At 36.9% G+C, this 20,487-nt stretch overlaps 1 pseudogene; it reads right to left on the bottom strand.

The window, feature by feature from the left end:
• Positions 1-3,432: 3,432 nt before the first annotated feature.
• LOC141349193 (kinesin-like protein KIF20B) overlaps positions 3,433-20,487 on the bottom strand; it is a 34,444-nt pseudogene continuing 17,389 nt past the window's right edge.

Genomic DNA, 20,487 nt, shown 5'->3' with positions numbered 1-20,487 from the left:
GCTATTGTTTTGTCTAAAGATGGACACCAGTAATGATTTTGTAAGGTATGTTTAAAAAAAACTTACATTTCCTACCATAACTAAGATCTAGTCCTAGCTTAAAGGGACATTCCACCTTTTTAAAAAATATATACTAATTTTCCAGCTCCCCTAGAGTTAAACATTAAGATTTTTACCGTTTTGGAATCCATTCAGCTGATCTTCAGTTCTGGCGCTACCACTTTTAGCAGTGTTTCCCATGCATTGATTTATTTGTGGTGGCCCACCACAGAATCAACACTGACCCCCAAAAATAGAATTTTCATGATTCCCATTTACGTTTTTATTTCACTATTTAAAACAGCTTAATTCGGCTTAAAATATAATTCGATATATAATACAGATCAAATACAGATCAAAGAGTAGAAGTGAAACATATTTCAGGTGCCAACACTATCAAACTCAAACACGACATGATGACGTCACATATATGCTAATTAGCTGGTGACGTCATCACCACCACAGTCTCTCAAAATCCTGTGGGAAACACTGTTTAGAATAGCTTAGCACAATACATTGAATCTAATTAGACCATTAGCATCGCACAAAAAAATAACCAAAGAGTTTTGATATTTTTCTATTTAAAACTCGACTTATCTGTAGTTACATTGTGTACTAAGACCGACAGAAAATTAAGGTTGTGATTTTCTAGGCAGATAAGGCTAGGACTATACTCTCATTCTGGTGTAATAATCAAGACATTTGCTGCTGTAACATGGCTGCAGCAGGCGAAGTGATAAAACGCAGCAGCCAAAAATAATCCCCTGGTATTGAAAGTTACTTAGGGGACTATTTCTGACTGTTGCGTAATATTGTTGCGGCTCCTTCAGCCATGTTACATCTGCAAGTCCTTGATTTTTACGCCCGAATGAGAGTATAGTCCTAGTCATATCTGTCTAGAAAATCACAACTTTTAATTTTTTGTCGGTTTTAGTACACGATGTAACTACAGAAGAGTCAAGTTTTAAATAAGAAAAATATTGAAACTCTTTGGTTATTTTTGAGTGCGATGCTAATGGTCTAATCAGATTCAATGGATTGTGCTAAGCTAAGCTAAAATTGGTAGCGCCAGACCCGGATATCAGCTGAATGGATTCCAAAACGGTAAAAAGTCAAATGTTTAACTCTAGGGGAGCTGGAAAATGAGTATATTTTAAAAACCGTGGAATGTCCCTTTAATCTAAACTGTCTGGGAAGCTGGCCATAAGTGATTACAGTAAGCTAGTGCCAAGTATGATTCACTTTTGTTAACCAAAATGTAGACTGATTGCAAAATAAGATTTTTATGCAAGTAATCACAACTAAAACTGCTATTTACTTGAATTCAAAACAAAAGGACCATTTTCATAATCAGTAAAAAGGATTCATGTAAAATAACGTGACTGATGGTTCCCTCAGCTGGTAAAACAATCCAAAATTGCACTTACAACAAAACATTTCAGTATTTTACAGCAGAACAGAGCAAACTTTGTTTTTGTAATGTGTTAAAAAAATTTAAGAATATAATAAATCAAACAGATAACAACATGGGTTAAGTAAATATTGAGGATATTTATCAATAATATAGATGCTTTCAAAACGGTGGATTAACATTTGTGACCCTGCCTGTAAAAAACCCAAAACTGTGTGTGTGATTTACTGTTTTCTACATTAAATCACCCTACACTGCAAAGTTTTCAAGTTCCTGTTTCACTTGTGTAATTTCCTGTTCAAGTGTTTTAATGAGTTTGTTCTTTTCTTCCATTTCATGATCCTGCTTAGTTATTAGGGACTTTGCAGTGGCCAGTTCTTGATAAACACTTTCTAAAAGTGTTGTGTTGCTGTGGCTTGTCTCCATGGACACAACCTCTGCCTTCATATTGCTTTGATCCATTACTTTCATCATAGGTTTGGTCTCCACAGATGCTAGCTTTGTTTTGCTTTTGTAATCCTTCTCGTGTTGAAAATGCTCATCTAAACGTGTTTCCTCCAGCTTAGACTTTAACTCCTCAATGCAGACTTTCAATGTGTGGCATTCCTGCTCCAGATCTGTGATCCGCTTATCTTTCTGTCTTGATTCAATATGACAACATTCAAGCTGACCTTTGACCTCAAGGTGGGCGGAGTCTTGACACCCATTAGGTGTGTTCGACTTCATGCGGCGCTGCGCAGACCGATCGGCGGCTGACTTGAAGCAGTGCATTTTGGTTAGTACTTTTGTCCGACTTCAGCTCGCGCTGCAGGCACGTGACTGTAGGCTTGTTTGAGATGCAGCTTGCCTTGCCTGAAATTCAGACGAGAGCAGATGGCTGCAGTAAGGGGAGGAGTGAAAAAAGAGCTTTGAAGTCAGACACTCACCAATCTCGCAGTCCAGTCGACTACAAACGTCAGCATAGGCAGAGATCACGTTCGCATACTTTATCGCGGATTAAATAGATACAACTTAAATACCAATAAATTCATTTACGTAAAGATGTTTATAAGGAGAATCAACGAAGGTGAACTGTTCGTTACTGGAAAAGGTTACTTAGTAAATGTTGGGATGAATAAATCTAGTGGTAATACAAATTCGTTTCTGTTGTGTGAAATATAAACAGCTCACAGTACAAATACATCAACACCAATACAGAAGTTTACAGGAATTCATAAAAAATATAAATGTCATAATAAAGAACAATTCAATTAATATAAAAACGACTACAGGAATTAGAGTTTTTAGAATTAACAAGTCGTCAGCTGACATAACCTGGCCAATGAGCATTAAGCTGTGTCGTCAGCAAGTCTTTTCCCATCGTGCTTTTCGTCAACGCAGTCGGTGGTGAGCAACTGCGCTCGGCTGTAGAATCCGACAAACCCGCCTCTCCATCACGAGAGTTATTTTGCACACGTCAGCGTGACATCAGAGCAAGTCGGACGTAAGTCGGACACTTTTCTAACCGACATGCATCTTGCGCGGATCACCGGTGATCGATTCTGCGCAGAATTTGCTCATCTCAAACAAGCCTAATGTCATATGTTTTTTAAGTACCGTGAGTGCGGTTCGAGATCAGCCGCCTGAGTTAGCCAGCACAGTTCGCGAAGAGGAGCTGCATGGGCTGTAATGACGACACAGCTGTTTCACCATTGGTCGGATTCACCACATGACAACAATCACGTGTATTTCATGCTTATTTTCACGCCTTCAGTTCCACAAATGCTCACAAATCTGTATTTTTATAACAGTTAAAGCTCTTTTCATGTAGTCGCGATGTTATATTGTGTCATCGTCATCAAAATAAAATGGATAAAAAACGTAGACCCCACTACATTGGTATTTAAATAATATATGCTTATGTTGAATTCTTTATTCTTGTAAAAACACTGCTGTAAGCCTCTTCAGTTCCACTCATGCTCATACACGGACATTCAAAACAGTATAATTAACTTTTTATGTAGTTTACATATTACAAATCATGTTGAATGCGATTAAGCAAGCAAACGGCACGTGATCAGCCATCCCTGACGTAAATGCAGCAAGCTACGGGAACCACAGCGCGTCCGACTTCACGTCTCCAATTTCAGCTCCTCCCCACCTGCACGCGGCTAATCTCGCCGATCGGTTACATCCAGCCACAGCCGATGTCGAACACACCTTTTATCTCCAGTGTCTTCTTGGACTGTGGGGTCCTCCGGGGGACCTATAAATATTATGAATATTTGTTTATGTATATGGGGGATGTGGTCTTATGACTATTAAGCATGCAATAATAGATTTATATGTGCTTATTATAAAACGGTTAGTTCCAATCCTTGATTCTGATTGGTCAATAGGTGTGCTTTATTCGCAATAAAACACTGCTATGACCGCTTCACCCAACGGTTCTATTTAATATCACTGCGCCCTTAGCAACACCCTTAGCAAGACATAAACATATGAGACAAAGTCTGAGAACAGTTTGTTGTTTTTATTTGAACTTTCATGTTGTTTTTCGCAGTCAGGGACTATTTTTTCTAGCGGAAGGAATGCTTTTATTAATTTAACTTCATGAAAGTTGCACTAATATTTTTTTTCCTTTAATATTGTGTGGTAACCGTTTTATAAAAGCAATAAGGTACTTGAGGCAAGTGCTGCATCGTGAATAAGCAACGGCCGAAGGGGTTGCAGGCACTCCGCTTCGCGTCGTGCCTAACAACGCCCCTCAGCCGCCACTCATTCACGACACAGCACAGCCTCTCGCACCCTACCGCTTACATATAAAATTGTATTATGTTGCAATTTAAATATTGCTTAATATGAAAATTAGTTTGTCTTATTCACACATTCCCAATTTGTTGCCTCTTGCACATGGGGGTGTAAACAAACTCATTTTCAGTTTTATTCTGGCAGGGCACTTAAATGTGAAATCTTATGATGTGCATCATTGTGTTTGTAGTTATGATAGCAGTATAATTAAAAAATGAGATTGCCCCCTTATTTGACTTGTTCATTATGTTATGTTTTCCATGAGCAAAATAAATCTTTCTTTATTCAGTTGATCTGATAAAAACAGTACACTTCATAGTAGCATTATGAAACAGAGCTTATCACGCACTCATAACTTTTTGGTAACACAATTTCACAATTATTTCTTTATTCCAGAGAGCTGCTTTCGACCGTGGAGGTATTGACGATTTTTGACCCAACCTGCTCCTCTGGTCGTGGCAAAAGCTGGGAGGCAATATCAGCAGATGGGGCGGAGTTTATACCTTTCTTGAGAGGGGGCTGCCCATCAAGCCCCTCCCCCTCTTGATGCCGCTTTCTGCTTTCGAACCGTGAGCTGGGCCTCTGTTCTGAACATGTGCAATGAGATGTTTTGAGATGGATATTCTCCTTCTTGATGGAGTCGATCAGAGATCTCTACAAATCCACAACGAAACAAGAACATGTACTGCGCTGATTTTGTTATGTAATAGTATTAACTATTCATAAAACAATTACTTTATCCATTTCAAAATATCATTCTTTTCAGTTTTACACTCACATCCTTAGCAGTACTTTCTACATGTTGGTCCAAAGCTTTCTGGAGCTTGGAGATGATCTCGTCTTTCTGGCTGCAGATTTCACTTAGCTCCGATTGTCTTTGCTTGTGGCTCTCCAGAGTCTAAAACCAACAGAACAAGACACAACTTATATTTTTTTGAAGAGAAAGTGACCCATGCAAATCCTTTATTATAATGCTAGACCAGGGGTCTCCAACTTACCTTTTAGTGAACAAGGGCTATAACAATAGATAAAACCATCTGGATGGCTACTTTTTAATATAGTCTACTCAAACTTGTTGATTTTTATTTATTTTACTTGCTGATATGTGTTATCATTGTTTAAAAAATAATATATAGATATAGATATACACTCTAAAAAATGATGTGTTGGATTTACTTAAAATATATATGCACCATTTTTGCAGCACACTTTTTAAGTATTCCCAACTTTGATAGTTTTACTTAAAATTAACAAGAAAACCTGTGTTTTATGTACCTACATTTTTAAGTAAAGAATGTTGATGAACTCAAATATTTAAGTTCATATAACACACATTTTCTTGTTTATTTTAAGTACAATTATTCCAAGTTGGGATTACTTAAAAAGTGTGCTGCAAAAATGGTGCATATATATTTTAAGTAAATCCAACACATATTTTAGAGTGAAGTTGGAGCAATTTAGTATACCCAATAATCTGCATGTTTTGGACTGTGGGAGTGTACACAGAAAGGTCTGCTGAACAAAGTCTTTGTCTGACTTAGCTCTTGCTTGAATCAGAGACCTTTTTGCTGTGAGGAACTAAAGATGCGCGCTAACCCACTGTGTTGCCCTCTACACTGAGCACACACTTCTCAATCATGGTAAGAATGAACAAACATAATTTTTTTCAAAATAACTCTAAATACAACATATAACTAACATTAACAACATATCAACATAAATAAAGCCAGCAAACATTAAAACAGTCATCTTTTTTTAGTAAATATTAACCAAAGAAGTGAACATGTCGCAATGCATGCTGGGAACTATTCAGACCATTGTTTTTTTTTAAATTGCTTGTTCAGATTACTCAATTTGGCAAGTTGGGTAAACAAATTGGACAAAAACTTAAAACTCCAGTCAACAAATGATATTTGTTAGCAGGATGATTATGCTTATTTCATTCAGTGAACACAAATTAATGAACTGATGCCCTTCAACAAGAAAAACTTTGTTTTTTGTTAAAAGAACATTTTGAAGTTGGATTTTTTACAGGGCATGCGCTTCACAAAATGGCTACGACAGATGTCATAATTTTTGGCTGGAAAGGCATCATGGGAAATCACGTGGATCTATAGTTACTTAAAATGTTATGCTAGATTTACTTAATTTTGATGCAATTGTTAAAGTAGTTAGCATTACTTATGTTTTTTCATTTTATTTTTGGATACATTTAAGTTCACCTGGTAACTTAAATTTTTGTGTTACACATACTAAATATGTTAAGTAGAGGTTGAAAAGTTATAAATACTAAGTTTTTTGTGTTTAATCCAATTACTTTCATAAGTTATGGTTGTTCAGCCAACGAATCGTTTTTTAGAGTGTAGATACAATAATAATAATATCCAAACTGAATGTCAGAATTGGAAAGAAAGGTGATTTAAGCAATTTTGAGCGTGGCATGGTTGTTGGTGCCAGATGGGCCGGTCTGAGTATTTCACAATCTGCTCAGTTACTGGGATTTTCACGCACAACCATTTCTAGGGTTTACAAAGAATGTTGTGAAAAGGGAAAAACATCCAGTATGCGGCAGTCCTGTGGTGAAAATGCCTTGTTGATGCTAGAGGTCAGAGGAGAATGGTCCGACTGATTCAAGCTGATAGAAGAGCAACTTTGACTGAAATAACCATTTGTTACAAACGAGGTAGGCAGCAAAGCATTTGTGAAGCCACAACACGCACAACTTTGAGGCAGATGGGCTACAACAGCAGACAAATAGAAAAAAAGAGGCTACAATTTGCACAAGCTCACAAAAATTGGACAGTTAAAGACTGGAAAAATGTTGCCTGGTCTGATGAGTCTCGATTTCTGTTGAGACATTCAGATGGTAGAGTCAGAATTTGGCGTAAACGTATGAGAACATAGATCCATCATGCCTTGTTACCACTGTGCAGGCTGGTGGTGGTGTTATGGTTTGGGGGATGTTTTCTTGGCACACTTTAGGGCCCTTAGTGCCAATTGGGCATTGTTTAAATGCCGGGGCCTACCTTAGCATTGTTTCTGACCATGTCCATCCTTTTATGACCATCATGTACCCATCCTCTGATGGCTACTTCCAGCAGGATAATGCACAATGTCACAAAACTCAAATCATTTCAAATTGGTTTCTTGAACATGACAATGAGTTCACTGTACTAAAATGGCCCCCACAGTCACCAGATCTGAACCCAATAGAGTATCTTTGGGATGTGGTGGAATGGGAGCTTCGTGCCCTGGATGTGCATTCCACAAATCTCCATCAACTGCAAGATGCTATCCTATCAATATGGGCCAACATTTTTAAAGAATGCTTTCAGCACCTTGTTGAATCAATGCCACGTATAATTAACCCTCTGGGGTCTAAGGGGTTTTTAGGGCCCTGGGGAAGTTTTGACATGCACTGACATTTGTGCTTTTTTCAGTTGCGTAAAAACATATTAATGGCAAAAGTCTCATAACACTGTGTTCATCACAAACTGGGCTACAATATCATATAATCAACATGTATGTACATGTTTGTATTTTTTAGAGAAAAATTTTTATGCATGGTTTTTGAAAAAGCAAAAATTTTAAGTCACTGATATAAGTCCACAAAACTAATTCTAAACATGTTTTCCCAAGACTTTTCAAAACAGGATCTAGTAGTCTAGAGTTTTTTCTTCAAAATGATGTGAAAATCATTCGGCCTACTTATTCACATAAAGCAAGATATTGATTTACAATTTCTAAGACACTTTTGCTTGGGAAAGGCTGTATGCGTGGAGGCGGGAAAGCTCCTGAATAATCAGTGATTGACAGCTGAGAGACATAAGGGTTGCATAATGAGCCACATAATGAGCCTTGTGGGGATGTTCAACAGGAATGTAACTTTCTCTGCAGTAAAACCAAGATATGGTTTACTTTTCAATATAATGTAAATACACACATTATATATATATATATATATATATATATATATATATATATATAGATATATATAGATATATATATATATTGTAAGATTAAAATTAAAATATAGGAATTTAATACTTGGTTACAACTTGTCAAAACCTCCTGTGCTGATAGTGTGATCAAAGACTATTGTTCACAGCCGATACAGTGGGGGTTAAAGATGGTCTTCTGATTGGTCAGTTTGAATGTATTATGTTGGGTTTGGTCAAGTACAGTGGGGGTTACAGGTGATCTTCTGATTGGTCAATTTGAATGTATCAAGTTAGGTTTAGTCACATGGTCAAGAGATAGAGGATAAAGGTCAAGGTTTTTATGAGCTCTGGGCCTTTGCATTTTAGCTTTTGCCTTTGCATTGGCCTTTTCCCCTTTCCTTTCTTTCTTCACCTAAGTTCTGGGGTTCGGGCCTTTAGGCCTAGATTTCAGTTCTCAAGTGTGAATCTCTTTCTTCTAAACTTTCTTTCTCTGTTCTCTATCTTATCAGGTAATATCTCACATACATTGGAAACACTCAATTGTTTGTATTATTTACCATTTCATGCATTTATAGTGTAACCATTTCAACTGTAACTTTAAGTCAGTACTGCAATTAAACCTTTCATTTACAAATCTGTTGTTTAGTTTTGATTTAGTGTTAATACTTAAACGCTCCATATTGCAATACAATATATTCGTACTCTAGCAACGCTCTCAGACATATTGTGTCCGAAATCGGGGAACGATTGCAGTTTTATTCTCCTTCCGAAACCTGAGATCCCTTACTTATATATATATATATATTTTTTTTATTGATATTATATTAATTTCACAAGTATAAGTTACCTTTTAAAAACCATATAGCCTAATCATGGTAAAGTGAACACAGGGGTTTGTGTTTGGTTGGCCAGCAAGAGGTTTACTTTTGTGCAGTAAACAGAGATCAGAGACCTCATTATTAGTTCCAAAAAAAATATGTTTAACATTAAATTAAACAAAAAACATAACACTTAGATCTGAAAGGTTTTGTCAAAATGTAACTCAAAATTATTCAAGCCAGAAGAAAGTGCAAGATATTAGCCTTCCTAACGTTAGGCTATAACAAATTAGGCTACTTAAAGCCGCGTGAAAAATAACTAACTTTAGTAACTCGCATAAAACTTCTGCACCAGTCTACTGATTTTTTTTTTGAGAAATAAAAGCATGTTTTGGGGTCAGACGCGACCGCAACCCATGGTGACCGCCAGTCCAGCCGCTGCCGAAAACAGCCGCTCCAAGGAGACTGACCGGGATGCACAGGTACCTCAGCGCTAACTTATTCCGCATACAGAGTATGTGTGAAACAGCGTGCGTTTTCTGAGCCCCATTTACCATTGTATAATTATACTAACATAGTCTTTTAGTTTTTATTTGTTGTAAAACAGCAGTAAACACAAATTTACTATGGTCTCCAACTCCACGATATACCATAACCATGGTATTTGTAGTAAAATTGCGGAAATACAAATCGTTTTTAATCTGCAAAAAAAAACATTTTTAAAATGATAAAATCATGGCAAATTTTCCTAAGGTAGTAATTACAAAATTATATATGTTTGAAAGACGGAGATGCGCACCTGTCAATCCATTACATAACAGAGCGAGGCCAGAGACAAACGTGCTCATAAACGGGAGTAATATGGACTAATGTGTGCATCTTTGAATAACTAAGTATACATTTCTTTTAAATATATTTTGTCAAATAAAGTTTTGAGACATGGCCTAATAATGCTTTTTTCACTTTTATTGCTCATTTAGACTTATTGTGCGGCTAACAGCGTTTTTGACGCATTTACCGCAGAGATTATTTTAGCAATAGGCTATTGCTTTTTTCCGGTAATAATAATACAATTTATATTTCAATCCTGTTTCATTGTCTGTTTATTCATTTCATTATGCTGTAATGTTAATGTGATGATATTTATTTGCCATATGAAACGTGCCGTTATATGAATACTTTTGTATAATATTAAAATTATATGCAAAATAATGTGTGCATCTTTGAATAACTGTAGGAATACAGTTGCTTATTTTTGTCATAAAGTTTTGAGAAATAATAATATTGTGAGGATTTATTTCCATATGAGACGCTTTTTGTCGTTGAATACTCTCGTTTATTATTTGGAAATCATATACATGCATAGTAGGAAATATATAATGTGGAAGGGTAGACTTGCAAAGTTACTCTGCTTATTGTGGAGATAAATAAACCATTGCAAAACTGCTGATTTGATCCATTCAGATCCTGACCACCAGGCTAGAGATTTTAAACATCCTTAATCCACACTTACTAGTCTGTCAAATAATATCTAAAATATATTGTTTTGTAAAAAAAATGATGCTTTGTTCTATTGTTTATGCGGAAAAGTGTTCACAGAAAGTGTCAATCACATGAACGTTTTATGCAGAATAAGCGGTCAGCAGCAACGGGTGCTTGACGGATTCGCCGCACACATACGCAAACGCACTGCATACGGAGTATTTGTGAAACAGGAGTTAGATAAAAAAAAATGCATTAGATTAATTGATAACAAATTACGAAATCGACGAAATTCTTAACAATCAATTATCGATCGTCGATTAATTATGCCCATCCCTAGTTCAAACACAGTATTAGTATAGTGTTCCTAATAATCCTTTACGCGAGTATGTATATATACCAGGCTATTAGTAGAATGTGCTTTGGCAGGCAACTAACAGACTTCGTGCGTGCAGCATGTTGGAGACCAATGTGCTACCCTGCAAAAATGGGTTCAATTTCCAGGAAATACAACTACTGTAATGAATTCCCTGAAAGCGCTGTAAGCAACTTTGGATAAAGTTATAATTATCACGTTTCTTTGAAAAGTTTTTCTATTACCTTCTTCATCTCTTCCAGTTCATCTGACAGTTGACTCTGGGTCTCCAGCTCTGTTTGGATATATGGCTTGGTGTTAGATCAAACGATTAGAAAGCCAAGGAAGTTAAAGTGCGATACATTTAAGAAAACTATTAGCAAGTTATATAAAGGGTACCACGACTATAAACACATGTATGGCTTTATAGATTAGCATTGGCTATATGAATGTAAAGTTAAAACAATGCAAATGTCATAGCTTTGAAAAAAAAGTCTTCTTTCAGTAGATTGCAAAATGACGTCAAACAGAGGATGAGAGCTATAAATGCATAATGAAAGTTGATGGCAGCAAAACCAATGGTGTCTGTGCAAGAACTTTATAGAAGATACAATTGTATTTACTACAATAAAATGTTGTAATATTCCACTGCAACCTTTATAGGTATTTGGCCCAGAATGCACTACACACAGAACATAATGGTGGCCTCCATAGGTTGAAATAAGTATTATATATTGGAATTTCTAAAATAATAAACTATCCAAGGATTTTTTTAGTAGTAGAAAACTAAGTATTAAAGCATACAAGTCTTTATAATCAAGGTACCCTTGAAGTACAAAGGCATTTCATAGTAATCAACCCCAGCCATGATTCTGAATTGGATTAAATTAGTATACAGTTTTTGGTAAAAGAACGTTTAACAAAAATATAATCATTTTATATAAGAAGCTGTGGGGGTGTGCCGAAATTTGTGAATGCCAGTATTCAGATTCTGTGGAAACCTGCTGGGCATTTTGCAGGTGCAAGGTTTCACACAATCAGTGGTTTCTCACCGTGTGTTTTGAGTGACAGGTGACTCTGAGCCTCACTGAGCTGTTTTGAGACAATGTTCAATGACCTTTTTCTCAAGGTCATGTAGTGTCACAGAGGGGTCAGAGGTCACCAGGCAGGACTGGGCAGTCTGATCATCTTCTTTGATTCCAACCAGGTCAGTACTAATAGAGTCAAGCATGCTGTCCAGAGATACATGGGTCTCCTCCTACAAATAAATATTTACAAGGGCACCAATTGATTTTAGAGAGGCCACAAACACATCTGATAACATTTCAATTGTTGAATTTTATACAGCACCTCTGATTTCGTCCCTGTTGAATCCACACGGTCATCTTCCGTGACTGTTTTTCCCACTAGGTTTTTGAAAATTTCCAATCTTCGTTCGCACCGTTCCTCAATTAACTCCCGCTCTCTGGATATGCGCTCACTAAGAGGGTAAAAGATGGGCAAGAAAAGGGGTCATCGAAAACACAAAGACTCCTAATTTGCCATAATTACACATAATTGAGTGGTGTGAGCACATGTGATCTCTGACCTGTAATCCTCCTGCATCTGGGAGATGAGCTCAGAGAATTCTTTTCTGATTTCTTCTCGAACACGTGCCTCGAGAGTCAAGTGTTCGGCTTTCTCTTTCCTCAATTGCTGCTGAGTCTCCTCTATAAACTGCAGCTGGGCCTTTACATACTGTATAAACAAAAACACTTTAGTTGTAGACCTGAAACTTCAGTCAAATATAAAAATCAGTACAAGTGTCAACAATTTGAACACTCTGACTTTTTATATTAACTATAATTATATTACCAGCATAACAATTTGAGTAAAATTTTAAATAAAAATACACCATCAGAATAATTATTTGTAAAGAAACCAATGCAATCAGCAGTCATTTATCTGTGCTGCCGCCTCTTGCACATGCCCAAACTCCTAATGCCTGCTGGCTCCAGTCTTTCTCTCACCTCTCTGAAGCTGACATTTGCAATGTATTTGCTTTTAACCACCCATCTACCTGCCCCCAAGATCCCATTCCCTTTCCTTCAGGTCACATCTTCTCCCTGCATTCATCCGCATTATCAACTCCTCTCCCTCCACTGGTACATTACCCACAGCTTTTAAAGAGGCCCATATAACCCCGCTTCTAAAAAAACTCACACTTAATCCTGCAATGTTAGAAAACTATCGACTGGCATCTCTCCTCGCCTTCATTGCAAAGACTCTTGAGTGTGTTGTGTTTGACCAGCTTTCCTAATTTTTCATGCAAAATAACCTCCTAGACAGCAATCAGTCTGGCTTCAAGAGTGGTCACTCCACAGACACTGGACTCCTCTGTCATTAAAGCCCTAAGCAGGCAAAGGCAGCCTCTAATGGCGCTTTCCATTGCATAGTACCCCACGGGTTGGGTCGACTCAGCTTACTTTTGGGAGCTTTTGGAATGAATAATACTGTACGTAGTACCAGATAGAGATATTGGTTGAGGTTACAATCGAGCTGAGCTGATACAAAAATGTGACATGCACACACTTTAGATAACTGAGACAAACCTGTTCTCCTCTGTGCTTAATAAATTTACATCAGAAAGTTCCCAAACTCCCTTTTAGCGGTGAAAACATGACATTCACAGGCCTAGAATCAGGAACACCATACGAGTGTTTTCCAGACTTACAGTTTGGGGCAGCACATCTGAACACACCTGTCAACATGCATACACAACTTTTTTGCAACTTAAATGAGGCTCCAACTAGTGCGTTGACTGACACTACAGACAGAGGGGTAGTGATAAATGCGATGTGCAAACATCTATTTGTAGTGGACTGAAAAATAAATTAATGTATATGGGAAACACTGCATTCCAACGATGTTCCTCTGTTGTTTGCCCCCACTTTTTGTGTGATACCACAGCAGTAGGCAGCGCCAATATACTATACACGCCTATAATCCCTCAATAGAAAAGCTAACTGTGCCAAAGTTAAGTGAGCTGACACGACCCAACGTGTGAGGTACTATGGAATGGAAAAGTGCCATTAATCATCTGTACTGATTTTACTGGATCTATCTGCCACTTCGGACACTGTCAATCACCACATCCTCCTGTCGACCCTCGAGGCTATGGGTGTCTCTGGAACAGAGCTGCGCTACTATGGTTCAAGTCGTACCTCTCAGGTAAAGGGTAGGTAATTTAGAGTATCCTGGAGAAGTGACGTCTCGGAGTCCCAACGTTTCAATACCGAGGTACCTCAGGGCTCAGTGCTTGGACCACTGCTTTTTCCATATGAACTATATCCCTTTGTTTTCTCATTCAGAAACATGGCTTTTCCTACCACTGCTATGCAGATGACACACAACTCCGCTTGTCATTCCACCCTAGTGCCTGACAATCCAATGGTTTTTGCACACATCTCAGCATGCCTGAGTGACATATCACTCTGAATGAAGGATCATCATCTGCAGTTGAACCTAGCAAAGACAGAACTGCTTGTGATCTTGTCTGAACCAACAATTCACCACAATATTTCCGATTCAACTAGGTTCGTTGACCATTACACCTTCCAGGACAGCCAGAAACCTAGGAGTGATAACGGATGATCAACTTAGCTTCACGGATCATGTTGCCAACACTAATCCAGGCTTTTTTCATGTCCAGACTGGACTATTGCAATACACAACAGGCCAGACTTCTATCCTGCATAACTAAACCTCTACAGATGATCCAAAATGCAGCAGCAAGCGTGGCCTTCAATGAGCGCACATCACTCCTCTCTTTGTGTCAAGTTTGTGTCAAATTATATATATTTTTTTATATCATCATTAAAAAAATTTTGACAAATAAAATCCACTAATATGGGAAGATCAGTATCGTCAGCTGATGATAAGTGCCTTGTTAACATGTTTTACACTTTCTCTACCCATATGTTATATGCATTAATATGCACTATACCGCCATCGCATTTATTCGCCTCTCTAATTACACAATAATTAAATGAAAATGAAATTTACCATTAAAAGGCTGTTCGTAGTTTGTTGTGTGTTGCTAACAAGGCCGTTTAGGCTGTAGCCTCCAGAGGTCGCATTTTTAGGCTGCATACGTCATCAAGATTAGCAGATTAAAGTCAAAGGAGTAAACGCCATGGAGCAGTGAGGTAAACAAAAGCTTTTTAAGTAAAAACTGTGTAACACTAAAGTTGATTCGTTGTTGGTGGTTTGGGACTCAACGGCCTGACTGTTTAAGTTGTTTTTCAATAAAGCAGTGTTGATTTTTTAGCTTCTGGGTCCTTTATGTTTCACAACCTGGCAAATGCTCAGGTAAGCCACGGGCTAGTTGGTTAAATTAACACAGAAAAGATTTTTGCTTATACAAAACTGCATTTAAGGTTTGTTTCTCGCCAAACCTACAGTTTACAGTCAGATCACAACACCTGAAATATTGCTTATGGCATGAATTGCATTGATTATAATAGCCTACATTTGTATCCTCTTTAAAAAAAAATGATTAAAAACTGGATTGAAGTGCGATCCAGTGACAAGCGAAGTGCAGAACTTTTCTTTTTAGAGACCCGCCTATCAAACACTTTCTTCCTTCATCACTGATTAGTTCTACAGCATTTTAAATTACTATTTTATTTTTTGCGGACAACGCTTTTCGGGAATAAACGGATGTAAGAAATTTAAGACTTGGGTTAATTAAATTTAAGACCTAGTATGAAAATCTGGCCATTTTTAAGACTTTTTATGGCCTTAAATTTCACTTTCTGAATTTTAGACTTTTTAAGACTTTTTAAGACCCCGCGGGAACCCTGACTGTATTGCTTTTTTGTGTTGCCTAATTGCTTCTATTGTTTAGCTCATTTGTAAGTCACTTTGGATAAAAGTATCTGCTAAATAACTATGTAAATAAGAATTTCTGAATATTTTGAATGCATAGGTATATTCAGAATAGAGAATGTGTCACAATGGATAAAAAAATAGCAAAACAAGAAAATCCATGTTAACCTGACAAGGTTATGAGAATATCCCAAAATGAAATAATTAATTTCACTTTGGTAATGTATCATACAATAAGGTGCCGAACCTCACAAAACTCCTCCACTTCAGTGTCCAGTATTGTGTACTCCACTTCACTTTCCTCCTCATCCTCCTCCTCAGTGACAGAATTTTCCTGGACATCCTCAAGGCTGGGGTCCCACCCCACCAGTGAGCTGCGTCGCAGTTGCCGGCGATCAACATTATCGATTATAAATGACAGTTCTCTGGCCCTCCTTTTCACCACCAACGGTACAGAAATGGGGGCAAGGACCACCACCTGATGCATGAGATACAGAATTATCTATAACAGACACAAGATGCAGACTCTGCATTCTGAAGTATTACTAGCAAAACAGCATTTGGAATTTTAAGGACCTGAGAGAGGCTAGAAAATTGTTCACCTATTCTACATAATTTTGGTTCAAGAATATGATTATAAGCTAACATACTAGGGATGGGCACGGATATTCGAATATTCGATCGGCAATAATAATTTTGTCCGCGGCGCGCCGTATTTGGCCACTGGCTCAGTGAGGGCTCACGTGTTTTAAACGTGCTTCTCCGCCGCCAGCATCAACACATCATGAGAGATTTGTAAGCTTTCTGTTATAAAGTCTACTTTATTTTGTTAATAACGAGACAGACACGGAGAACGAAATGAAACGGAGAACATGTATTATATGTGCTCTTTCAAAAAACCGGATAACTGCACATGGCAGCAAAGCTCCGTCTTTGTGAAATGTTGTTAAATTAAGCTAACGTTAGTAACTTTGCACAGTCAACAATAAGGTATCGAGCCAGCTAACGTTATTTGTAAAATAATGTTAAATACAGATATTTAATCTTGTTCAATCCGTCTGTTGTTTTTATCGGATAACCATCACGAGGAAGAGTTTTCTCCGCAGCACCGGCATTATTGTATCTAGTCAGAAGAACAGGCTTTTACCGAAGCAGGTAGGGTAAATATGGTTTCTTTATTCACAAATACATGTCAAACTAAACTGAGAAGATATTTATATGGCGACTGAGCAGTCGGTTATGTAGATGTGTTTTTTTCGTTTGCTCCGGGCTCTTATTTGGTGTTTTGAGTCGGTTTAAATGATGATAGCCAAGTCCTCAAACTTTAAACTACGCAAGTCCTCAAACTTCGCTTAGATTTGGGGTTAGTGTATAATATTTGGTATAATATAATGTATGTAAGATCAAACAGTAATGAATTCATATTAACGACCGACTTGAAACTAAGGATTTGACTCAGGCCATGTTTACATTAGAGCATTTGCGTTTTAAAACGGCATTTTAAAATGAAAACGATCCTCGTTTATACTGGCATTTTAAAAATAATCTTCATCCACACTATACACCACCATAAACGCATGAAACATGACCAATCACGTAACTGGGCATGCGCATATAAGTGTAAAATAACTTATTACTCTAATAATAGCTTACCTTTGCGCAGCCTAGGGGTGTGCGATATTGACAAAAAGTCATACATGGGTCTTTTGCTGGCAACTATAACAGACACTATTTTTGGACCTATAAAAATGTGTTTGGGAAAGTCTTATACTGTTCTATTTCCCCCCTACAACATATTAATATGATTAATAGGTTAATTTTGATTTTATAACTAAACAGAAAGGTCTTTATGATTTAAAAAGAAAGCATTCAAGTGAACAGTACTAAACGAACTTGAAGCAAAAATAAATGTAAGCATATGCAAACTTCGATCAAACATAGTAAGAGGTGAAGTATAGCTTTAGCCTACCAGAAATGCTTATTGCATTCATTTTTAAAAGTGTGCGAGGTCCGTGCACGTCCTCCGCTAGCAACACACAAATAGCTAAAAGCGCAAGCGCCTAAACGAGCATTATATATTAATGACGTTGAGTTTATTGTTTTTATTAATTTATATTCACAAAACTTATCAACAAAACATCGATTAAAATTAAGAGACAAATTATCTGAAACGAAATTCATTTTAAAGTAGCAAACAAAACTTACATTAAACTGGAAAATAATCTCTGACCCATTACAATTCTCCCTTCATATTGGCCTTTACAACGCCTATATTGCATTTAAAATTACAGTCTATCTTTCGTAAGCTAACTAAATTTAAACAAAACATAAACACTTATACTGTTCTAGCTCCCCCTACAACATATTAATATGATTAATAGGTTAATTTTGATTTTATAACTAAACAGAAAGGTCTTTATGATTTAAAAAGAAAGCATTCTAAACAGTAGCGAACTTGAAGCAAAAATAAATTCAGCAAATGCAAACTTCAATCAAACATATAGTAAGAAGTGAAGTATAGCTTTTGCCTACAGAAATGCTCATTGCATTAAGTTTTAAAAGTGTGCGAGGTCCGTGCACGTCCTCCGCTAGCAACACACAAATAGCTAAAAGCCAAGCGCCTAAACGAGCATTATTTATTAATGACGTTGAGTTTATAGTTTTTATTAATTTATATTCACAAAACTTATCAACAAAACATCGATTAAAATTAAGAGACAAATTATCTGAAACGAAATTCATTTTAAAGTAGCAAACAAAACTTACATTAAACTCGAAAATAATGTCTGACCCATTACAATTCTCCCTTCATATTGGCCTTTGCAACGCCTATATGGCGTATAAAATTACAGTCTATCTTTCATAAGCTAACTAAATTTAAACAAAACAAACACATTAAACCCAACAATACTCAAACATTAATATAAAACAGACATTATCTATAAGGATACATGTTAAAACAATCCGATATAGCGTTTATAATAGCTGGTTGGTAGATGTTTAGTATTTTTGGCAAAACCTCCGTTGCAAACCAACATTTACATCAATAAAATAATTTTTACTTTGAAAATGATGCGCTGTCGCGTTAATATCAGCTGTTCGTTTACATAAGACTTTCATTTACACTCAGAGCAACGTCTGAGCTCTCAAACTAAAACAGGGTATTCAGCGTTTGCGAACGAATCTGTTTATGAGGGTCGAAAACGGTGATGTAGTGTAGATGAAAGGCGTAAACGTAGCAAAAGTAACGCGTTTTAAAGCATAAACGCATTAATGTAAACATAGCCTCACTGTGCATTCAGACCGCCACCGACGAGAGCGTCAAAGTGGCCGGAAGTCATTCCTTTTCAATGAGAGCCGGCGGCGAGCTCCGGCGAGCAGCGGCGCGGCGAGCTTTGGACGGTTTGAGCGTCGAGGAGAGTTGAAATCAGGTCAACTTTATGGTAATGAGCTATGACGCGGTTCAGCGGCAACCAATCGAAAGGCGGAAACGTTCGGTGGCAACCAATCGGAATGTAGTCCTTCGCTTCATAGAATTCCAGAGAAAGCGGTCCTGTAAACTTTGGTTCCGACTGTCAGTACCCGATTCGTGCCGCCTGTCCAATCTGTTTTGCGCATGCGCATAATTGCGTAGTAGAAAACGTCATCATTTCACTGTGCGATTGGTACCACGCATGCGTTGAAACACTTTACGGCCAAGCATAACAACTGGCAGCGTATTTTTGTAGGCTACACTTTTGTGTAGTTAATAAAGACTCTTTTTAAACATATTTAAATGAAGACTTTTTTTAAAGACATATTTAAATGAAGGCAATTATCCGAAACCGCATCCCAGCTAACATACAGCGGCTAATGGTTCATAATCGTTAAATCACTCTAACCAAAATGTCTTTCAACAGAATAATAAACAATATACAATAGCAACTGCAAATGTATTATTTTCAGTAAACAGAATAAATATACAAATCCATTTACATTTATCAGATGCATTTAACCAACGTGACTTTTAGTTTACACCTTTTTTCTGTACCCATGCAAAAGTTATCTATAATTTTTTTTACCATAATTTGCAGTAAAACCACAGTAAAAATAAAATCAACCATGGTTTATTAATAAATAAAAAATAATCATGCTCTTACAACAGCATATAGAAGTGCATTTTAGTAACCACAAACTTTACCATGATTTAAAATAATATGGTTACCACAGTTTCACTCCAGCATTACTATAATGTTACTGTAGTAGAACCATGGTTACAAAACCTTGGTTTGAAATAAGATATGCAGTTTTACCATAATAAAACCAATGCATGTTTCAAGGTTACAAAAATCCCTTAATCAGTCTGAGGTAACAGTGACTCACTGAGGAGAATGTTCTGGAAACAAAACAATATTAATTTCACAATAGCTCTAAGTTAATACAAGTCATGTGTTTAAAGTCCTGTTCAGTTAAAAGACAATTATTATTATAGGGTAAGTTGGCAGAATTTCAACCCACTTTGTGTTGTTACAATGTCTTTAATTTGAAAATGAACCATTTGGATGATGCAAAACATCATTTTGGCAAAGAATTGTGGATAAAAAATGGGAATAAATCAGCACAATTAACTCAAGAATAAAGAGGAAACATTTTCTGTTCAAATGTTAGCATCTATTGTATTTGTAACAATATAAAGTGGGTTAAAAATCGGCAAACTTGCGCTTTGGGGCAGTAATTACAATATTATATTTGGCAATTTTGTATGTCCATCTATTGTTGCCATCGTCTTAAGCCTCTGTTAGT

Source organism: Misgurnus anguillicaudatus, chromosome 7, assembly GCF_027580225.2.
Source record: "Misgurnus anguillicaudatus chromosome 7, ASM2758022v2, whole genome shotgun sequence".
In the NCBI taxonomy this organism is placed as follows: Eukaryota; Metazoa; Chordata; class Actinopteri; order Cypriniformes; family Cobitidae; genus Misgurnus; species Misgurnus anguillicaudatus.
Note: the sequence above shows the minus strand (reverse complement) of the source record. Positions and strands in the feature narration are given on the sequence as shown.